Here is a 10,507-nt window from a genome sequence, read left to right on the forward strand (position 1 = left end):
AACCTGTGACTTACTCAAAGTAATCCCACTGCCTATAGGTAGAAAACCTCTTTTGGAGTTTTTCATATTGAATCGGTCAAGAATCTTATCGATATAGGCTTCTTGACTCAAAGCTAATATCCATTTGGATCTATCCCTATAGATCCGGATACCCAAGATGCACTGAGCTTCTCCCAAATCTTTCATTTGGAAGTGATTTCCTAACCACTTCTTGATAGAAGCAAGCATATCTACATCATTCCAAATGAGTAATATGTCGTCCACATAAAGAAGTAAGAAAATAACTTTACTCCCACTAAACTTCATGTATAAACATGGTTCCTCAACAATTCGAGAAAAATCATTCTATTTAATAACATGATCAAAACGATGATTCCAACTCCTTGACGCTTGCTTAAAACCATAAATGGATCTCTTAAGTTTGCATACTTTGTTAGGATTTTTAGGATCCTTAAAACCTTCAGGTTGTGTCATGAACACTTCCTCTTCCAGAAACCTGTTCAGGAAGGCGGTTTTGACATCTATTTGCCATATCTCATAATCATGAAATGTAGCAATCGCTAACATTATCCGAACAGATCTAAGCATAGCAACTGGTGCAAAAGTTTCATCATAGTGTAAACCATGAACGTGGGTGAAACCTTTTGCCACCAATCTAGCTTTGTAGACATCTTTATGTCCATCCATGCCGATTTTAATCTTAAATATCCACTTACACTGAAGAGGTCGAACATCTTTAGGTAAGTTAACCAGGTCCCATACCTGATTTTCGTACATGGAATCCATCTCAGATTGCATGGCCTCGAGCCATAGCTTAGAGTCAGAACTAGTAATAGTTGCTCTGTAGGTCTTAGGTTCATCACTTTCCAAAAGTAAAACCTCATCGTCACCATCTTCCTCGATAACACCAAGGTATCTATCAGGCTGCCGACTAACCCTCTCTGATCTCCTAGGTTCAGAAGGAACAATAACCGATTCAGACGTAGAAGGAACATATTCCTGTACTGTCACATTACTTTGTGGCTCTTGAACTTCATCAAGTTCAAATTTTCTCCCACTCTGTCTTCTAGAAATAAACTCTTTTTTCTAGAAAGACAGCTTCACAAGCCACAAACACTTTGTTCTCATTACTATTGTAGAAATAATATCCACAAGTTTCCTTAGGGTAGCCTACAAAAATACATTTGTCAGAACGAGGTGCAAGCTTATCGTCAGACTTGCTCTTGACATAAGCATCACAACCCCATACTTTCATGTATTGCAAATTCGGGACCTTCCTTTTCCATATCTCATATGGAGTTTTGCCAGTTGCTTTAGTGGGACTTTGATTAAGTGAGCGTATAGCAGATGAAATGGCAAAACCCCAAAATGACTTAGATAACTCAGTTTGACTCATCATTGATCGGACCATATCTAATAAAGTTCGATTCCTCCTTTCAGCTACACCATTCAATTGTGGTGCGCCAGGAGGAGTTAACTGAGATACGATACCGCAGTCTTTAAGGTGATCTCTAAAATCATTGCTTAAATATTCCCCACCACGATCTGATCGTGATTCTTTAATCTTCTTAATTAATTGGTTTTCTACTTCATTCTGAAACTCTTTGAACTTGTCAAAAGCTTCACTTTTATACCTCATTAAGTAGATATACCCATATCTACTCATGTCATCGGTAAAAGTAATGAATTAGATATAATTACCTCTAGCAGTGACTGTCATTGGACCACACACGTCGGTGTGTATTAAACCCAACAACTCACTAGCTCGAGATCCTTTTCCTAGAAAAGGTGCACGAGTCATCTTGCTAAGAAGTCAAGATTCGCATGTACCAAATGATACGAAATCAAAAGGTTTAATTATATCAGTCGACACTAGTCTTTTAATGCGTTTCTCGTTAATGTGTCCTCATCGACAATGTCATAGATAAGAATGATCGGGATCACCTGTTTTGAGTCTTTTATTATCTAAATGGTAAACATCGTTGCAAGTGTCTAGAATATAAATACCATTGATTGAAATAGCTTGGCTATATACAATCCCATTAAGGGAAAAAGTACAACACTTGTCTTTTATAACAAAAGAAAACCCTTCTGTGTCTAACACAGATACAGATATTAGGTTCCCAGACAACGTCGGCACAAAATAACAAGTATTAAGAAACAACTGCAACCCCGAAGCTAAATTAATTACATAGGTTCCTACTGAGACGGCAGCTACTTTATATCCGTTTCCCATTCGGAGATCAACATCACCCTTGTTTAGCTTTCTAATGCTTTTTAGGCCCTGTAAATGATTGCACAAGTGAGAACCACAACCAGTATCTAATACCAAAGTTGTATTATTTACTACAAATAATATTAACTAGATATTATTTGAGTATTATGTGTGATTATTTTAGATACTAATTAATATTATTAGCTTGATAATATTATTAGTCTACACATATATGTGTTTTAAAATAGAAGGATTAACAAAATAAGAAGAAAAATATGGTTTATAGATGGTGTATATGAACCAACCACAAGCACACAAAGACCAATTTTTCTTCAAATTTCAACCTTAGAAATGATGGAAAAAATTGGGTATTTATAGGCATGCAAATGTAAACAATTCACATACAAAAGATAGTGGGAAATGCCTACCTTTTCCACTCACAATGCGTGTATTAGTAGTGTATAAAAATCAGTCCAAATGGGCCCCTATGAGTCCATTTCGGTTTTCGACATTTGCCCCACAATTGCTTATAAGTCTTATATTTAATTATCTTATATAATTAAATATTAATTTGATTACTTAACATTTTAATAATACAAATTAACAACTAATAACCACTTAACTACTCCCTCCATACCAGACCAATGGTAACATGGTAAAAAATGGGGTTTTTAAGAAAAGAGGGTAAAAGCAAGGGTAAAGACGGAAAAAATAGGTGGGGTATATAATTGTGGGTTTAATTGTGAGTTGATATGTGGGGTATGTAATGGCATTTTGTGTAAATATCAAAAGGGTATAAGGATAATTTGGTAATGTTGTGGGCTAAATAAGGAATGTTACTATTGGTGTGGTACAGCCGTTTTAGGTAAGTGTTACCATTGGTCTGGTATGGAGGGAGTATTATGTAGTTATTAGACCATTTTATCAATATAAAATGTATCTTATAAACCCTTATTAGCTAATTTTACAACCTCTTGTAAATTTAACTAGCTAATTACCTCCTCCTCAAAACCTATACACATATCGTATAAAATTAATTAATTAACAATTAATTAATAAATTCTATTTATTTATTTATTTATTTATTTATTATCACATAATTAAATAATAAATCCTCTTAGCCCGAGTTCGTAACCCGTCATCAAATAATACATTCACACGACTAATTAAAAGTCAAATAATATAAGAAATTAATTATCTCGTATCTCATACAAACACTTAATTCATTCAATTTGGGCGTTATCCTATAGGTGTGACCTAAAGGGATCAGTTGATCACCGCCGTCACACGACAGTAACGTCAAACTCTAGTCAGCCGAGCGTTACCGATTAACGTTGATCAACTGACAATAAAATAATATAAATCCCTGATATTCCTTTTACGAGATTTAATATGTAAACGCACTTATTGTGGAGGACACTACTCCAACAGTGGTTACGGGTACCTTTCTCATTCACTCTTTATCTACTTTTGTTCTTTTTGATACGGGTGCATCGATGTCTTTTGTATCCGAATCCTTTTCCGTCCGTGCTGGACTCTCTTCTTCATCATCCGTTCATACCTCCATATTCCTTCCTACGGGTGAGATTTTTTCTTGCTCCGTTCTGTTCAAGGACGTACCTGTCAGTATTGCAGGGGCGATCCTTCCTGCGGACCTTGTCCAATTCAAACTAGGAGAGTTTGATGTCATTTTGGGCATGGACTGGTAATCTCGCTATGACGCTAGGTTCCTGTGTCGTGATCAGAAGATCATGCTTAAGAGTCCTACATGCTCGAGGGTTTCTTATCAAGGTGTTAGGGTTACACCTACCGTCAAGTGGGTTTCTTCTATGAAGATGGTTAACATGGGTAGAAAAGGTCATCAGATCTATCTGTGCAGTGTTCTGGATGTTTCAGCTAAGTTGACGTTAGAGGATATTCCTGTGGTTAAGGAGTTTCCCGACGTCTTTCCTGAGGAGTTACCTGGTATTCCTCCTGAGCGAGATATAGAGTTCTCGATTGATTTGCTGCCTAGAACTGGTCCCATTTCGAAAGCTCCTTATCGTATGACACCGGCTGAGTTACAGGAACTCAAGAAGCAACTTGAGAAGATGATCATTAAGGGTTTTATCCGACTGAGTGCTTCGCTGCAGGGTGCTTCTGTTTTGTTCGTCAAGAAGAAGGATGGTAGTATGCGATTGTGCATTGACTACCGTGAGCTGAACAAGGTTACTATCAAGAATAAGTATCCTTTGCCGAGGATCGAGGACTTGTTTGACTAGCTCCGTGGTGCTAGTGTGTTCTCTAAGATCGATCTGAGGTCAGGTTACCATCAGATTCCAGTTAGGGAAGAGGATATTCCTAAGACTGCTTTTCGTTCGAGGTATGGCTACTATGAGTTCGTGGTGATGCCGTTTGGGTTGACGAATGCACTTGTTGTTGTGGACATGGGCCACATGCATGAAAGATCATAGATCCATATTAGACTCTCTAATAAAAATTAAATTATCTCATAATTTGTCATTTAGGTGATATATGTAACATGCATGCTAATATGAAAGCATAAAAATGAAAGTATAAGGAAAAACAATTTCCTTACATTGATTTTGTGGTAAAAAGGGCACAAACTAGTTCACCTTACTAGCTTGTTCTTGAGCTTATACCAAATGGATGATCCTCCTTACAAATATTCAAAGAGAAGATCTCCTTCTTGTTGCACCCAAGAACTTACCCAAAAATAATAACAAGTATTTAACTAGAACTTATTATTATTATACCTTTGATATTATTTGTAATATTACTAACAAGTCTTAGTAATAAAATTTATTTACTAACAAACTTAGTAAAGATGAATAATTATTTTTTTTTAGAGAGATGATGATTTTTATGTTCACATGCAAAACATACAAATGATGTAGTGTAGAAATGAACAATAGATGGAGTATAAAGGAAGGGAAAGTGGCGGGTGGAAGTAGTGTGTTGGAGTGGACAAATTTTGTCTTATATTTTTCATCTTACATCACATGCAAAATCTTATATAAGATAAATTATGGTAGTATATAAAGTAAGGTGAAATGATTATGTGAGTAATCATCCACTACTCTATTTTACACGGTCCACTTGCCTATATACGGGTCCATGTTGGTTCTTATATTTGTCGCACAAATACGTGTAATTTTATTTTAAACATCGTTTAATGTTTAAATACTTCCATAATTAATTCGTCCAATTCACTCCGTAAATATACGTGTACCACTACACATATTATTTACGTACTAATATTAATCACATTAATCAATTAGTACAATTTTAGTAAATTAACATTTAATTAACTAAAACCCGTCTCCCAAAATTTATTATTCAATTATCACATAATTAAATAATAACTGTCGTTCCTCGAGTTCGCAACTCGAATTCTCTCTTAAAATAATTGACTAACCTTTTAGTCTACAAATCAAGGGACTAAATAAATTTTATCTCATACAATTAATTAGTTGTCTATTGGGGTTCGTTCCTATAGGTGTGACCGAAAGGGGTCAATTGATAACCGCCGTCTCACGACAATAACGTCAAACTCTAGTCAGCCAACCGTTATCGATTTACGTTAATCAACTGACGAGGATCAAATAATTAAATATCTGACGATATTCCATTAATGGGATTTATTATGTTAACGCACTATTGTGGAGGACACTAACTCCAACAATCTCCCACTTGTCCGACACAAGGTGTGCTCTACCAATTCTCTTGTCCGTTTTAATCTCCCACTCAATGCAAAGTGTCTTTCAGGTCGCACTTGCACACGAACATATCGCGAGTGGTTTTCTCGATCGCTAGTGTGACTACCTGACCGGAAAAATCTCTCACAGATTACTTCCGAGTGTGGCCAGGCATTTGTAGTCATTAACTCCTCGAGTGGCCTTGAGATATAGTTACCCAACGTGGGTGGACAATTCCTGTATGCCCTATTTATCCAATTGCACAATACAGCTCACCATGACCTAGTAAATGCCCTTTTGGCCTCCTTTCACGGCACGACCTAGGACAAAAACCAAAGTCACTCGGAAACTGCACTTGCTCAGATAATAGTCTCTAGTCAAAATAATCGACTCATTAGAACATCTTAGAGATCCCCGCCACGACCAGGCGTCTATAATAGAACTTAGGGACTCTCTAAATGGTCACTGTCCGGCAAAGTGTCACACACTCTGCCTATGTAATCGACCAGTCATCACATATGACCTTATGGTGTTGAACAACCATCAATCGACTTACAATCTAGTCACTCCGAGACGTCACCTCATTAAGTGACTAGGGACAAAATACAATGTTCATCTTATTCACTTGAATAGTGTTCAACATTGTCTCCACAACTTATTCAGATAAACAAGGTATTAATAATTTAGTCACACTAAATAAAAGATTCATAAAAGAAATGAATGCGAAAACAATGAATGTGATTATCATATATATAATAAGAGATACACTATCCAATTATTACATATCCATAATCTAAAGAAAATCTGGTACTCGTCTCAATCCCATAGCGACGACATGACCATCATGCTTAGCCTTTGATAAAGGCTTGGTTAAAGGATCAGCAATATTATCATCTGTCCCAACCTTACAAATGTCAATTTCCTTCCTTTCCACATAATCTCTAATTAAATGGTATTTCTTTTCAATGTGTCTAGATTTGTTACTAGACTTAGGCTCTTTGGCTTGAAAAATAGCTCCACTGTTATCACAATATAGAGTGATAGGATCTTTGGCGGAATGGACTACTCCTAGCCCCTCCATGAATTGCCTAATCCAAACGGCTTCCTTCGACCTCGGACGCTGCAAGGTACTCAGCCTCTGTTGTAGAATCCGCGGTAACGCTTTGCTTGAAGCTCTTCCAGCAAACAGCTCCACCATTTAGCATAAACACATAGGCGGATTGGGATTTCATGTCATCCCGATCGATTTGGAAACTTGCGTCCGTGTAACCTCTTACACGCAACTCGGTTTCTCCTCCAAACACTAAGAACGAATCCTTAGTCCTTCTCAAGTACTTAAGGATGTTCTTTACGGCTAACCAGTGACTCTCACCAGGCTTGGCTTGATAACGACTTGTCATGCTCAAGGCATACGCAACGTCGGGACGAGTGCAAATCAAAGCATACATGATAGACTCAACAGCGGAAGCATAAGGGACGGTCTTCATGTGTTCAATTTCCTTAGGGGTGGAGGGAGACTGTGACTTACTCAAAGTAATCCCTTGGCCCATAGGTAGAAATCCTCTCTTGGAGTCTTTCATATTGAACCGGTCAAGAACTTTGTCAATATAAGCTTCTTGACTCAATGCTAGTATCCTCTTGGACCTATCCCTATAGATCCGGATACCTAAGATTCGTTGTGCCTCTCCCAAGTCCTTCATTTGGAAGTGTTTCCCTAGCCACTCCTTAACGGAAGTGAGTGATGGAACATCATTCCCAATGAGCAATATGTCATCCACATATAGGACAAGGAATGCAACCTTACTCCCACTAAACTTCATGTATAAACATGGTTCTTCCACACTTCTAGTGAAACCGTATTGTTTAATAACATGATCAAAGCGATGATTCCAACTCCTAGATGCTTGCTTAAGACCATAAATGGACTTTTTGAGCTTACACACCTTCTTAGGGTTAGATGTATCCACAAAACCTTCAGGTTGTATCATGTACACCTCTTCTTCTAGAATCCCATTCAAGAAGGCGGTTTTGACATCCATTTGCCAAATCTCATAATCATGAAATGCGGCAACCGCTAAGATTATCCTAATGGACCTAAGCATAGCGACTGGAGCAAAGGTTTCATCATAGTGTAAACCATGAACTTGGGTGAAACCTTTTGCCACCAATCTAGCTTTGTAAACATCCACATGTTTATCCACGCCGAGCTTAATTTTATATATCCATTTACACTGAAGGGGTCGCACTCCCTCAGGTAAATCCACCAAGTCCCATACTTGGTTCTCGTACATGGAATCCATTTCGGACCGCATGGCTTCTAGCCAAAGCGAGGAGTCGGGACTAGACATGGCCGATTTGTAGGTAGTGGGTTCATCACTTTCCAAAATTAACAAAACATCATCCTCTTCGATGTTACCAAGGTAGCGATCAGATGGATTAGAAATCCTACTTGACTTTCTAGGAATAATTACCATTTCAGAGGAAGAGGGAATGCTATCCTCCACGTTCTCCTCTACCTCATTCCCGGTTTGTGGCTCTCGAACTTCTTCAAGTTCAAATTTTCTCCCACTCTGTCTCCTAGAAATAAACTCCTTTTCTAGGAAGACAGCATCACGAGCCACAAACACTTTGTTCTCGTGTTTATTGTAGAAGTAATAGCCACGTGTTTCCCTTGGATACCCTACAAAAAGACATTTGTCAGACCTGGGTGCAAGCTTATTGTCAGACTTGATCTTGACGTACGCTTCGCAACCCCAAATACGCATGAATGACAAATGAGGGACTTTCCCTGTCCATATCTCATATGGAGTCTTATCGGCCGCTTTAATCGAGCTTCGATTTAGTGAAAATACTGCAGACACGAGGGCAAAACCCCAAAATGAACTAGGAAGCTCAGTTAGACTCATCATAGACCGAACCATATCAAGTAAAGTTCGGTTTCTCCTTTCGGCCACACCATTTAATTGCGGTGTGCCAGGAGGAGTCCATTGTGATACTATACCACAATCTTTTAGGTGTGAATCAAATTCAATATTTAAATACTCACCACCACGGTCGGACCGTAGGGTCTTTATCTTTTTATCCAATTAGTTCTCTACTTCATTTTGGAACTCTTTGAACTTGTCAAAGGCTTCACTCTTGTTCTTCATTAAGTAGACTGTTAGGCCCAAAATCTGGATATGGGCTGGTCCGCGGCAGCAGGTCTTGAAGCAGTGTGAGACGCAGGGCGTCAGAGAGCCAGGGTGGCAGCATCAGCGCGTGCATAGTACAAGACATGGGCTTTGATCCGCGTAGAAGAAGCATACGAGAACTTTATCACCTACCGTAGTCCAATAAAGGAAAGTCCTATTCTATGTTAAATTCGGAATAGCTTGGAAGAAAAGCAAGGAACCCTAACTGGACGAGCTACCCTATATAAGGGGCCTCAATGCAAAGAAGGAAGATATCATAAAATACGAGAACTACACCCTAGCATTCATAGCATAACGCACGAACTGTACTCCCTCCCGAATTATAGTGAAAATCTTGGTGGGATTCCGTCTCCCCCCGCGGTTGTTTCCCAAATTGGGTTTTCCGCGTCACCAAAATTGCTTGTGTTCTTCATTTACGTTGCGCATTCAAATTAGCATACAACAAACAATTAAATCTCAATTCAGACCTAACGTTAAGACTACTTTAACCCTAAATTGGTAGAAATTTACCAAAACAGTTTGGCGTCCACCGTGGGGCATAGTAGTCGTCTTCGTTAGCCAGTCTACACAGCAAGCATAACATGTCCGGACACCAAGAAACCAACCCAGGTAGCACCAGTGGTGCCCCAGCAACACGGGTACCATCCCCCTCGGCAGCAACACTGGTACCATCTCCCTCGGCAAAAGCAGCACGCACAACCGTGGTTCAAACCACCAGTACTGCCCAGATACCAGTAGTCAAGCAAAGTCAAAGTTTCCAGGTAGCAGCAAGCCCAAATTCGGAGAGAGTCCAGACCAGAGATTCAGGAGTCGTCCAGGGACGGCAAGGAGTCCCACAGCCTGAAAGAGGAGCACAATCTAGGCAACAGGCTCAGGCTCCTCTGAGTCCCACCAGCATCATGATAAGCGGATTGGACACATTGGCAAGGACAATCCGAACAATGCAGAACGAGAATAGAAGTATGAGATCCCAGATGGAAGACGACAACAATCTCCTCCGAGCACAGATCAACGAGTTAAGAAGCCATGCCGCTAATTCGGCCCCTTGGATGCAGGAAGACAGATCCAAGAGGTCACCAGGAGAAAGTGGGGACCGGAAGCAGACACGGGTGCTGCCACGCGAAGTGGCACTCAGGCTGGACATGGACGCAACACCGCAGCCAAGAGGAGGCCTGGTCCCAACAGGACTAGGAGCATTGACACCAGATGATGAGCCAGCACGCCAAGAGCCAACGCCCACGTCAGATGCAGAAGGGCGCCGGCGGAGCAGAGAGGCAGCTGCGATCCCGGTGATCAGGGCTCCAGTTACAAATCAAGCTGAGTATACTTGGGAAAGCGGCCCGGCTGCAGCAGCATCGCAGATGCGCCAACCAGCAGTCTTGGGACAACAGAACTTCGTATGA

The sequence above is a fragment of the Silene latifolia genome, chromosome 11 (genome assembly GCF_048544455.1).
Source record: "Silene latifolia isolate original U9 population chromosome 11, ASM4854445v1, whole genome shotgun sequence".
NCBI lineage: Eukaryota > Viridiplantae > Streptophyta > Magnoliopsida > Caryophyllales > Caryophyllaceae > Silene > Silene latifolia.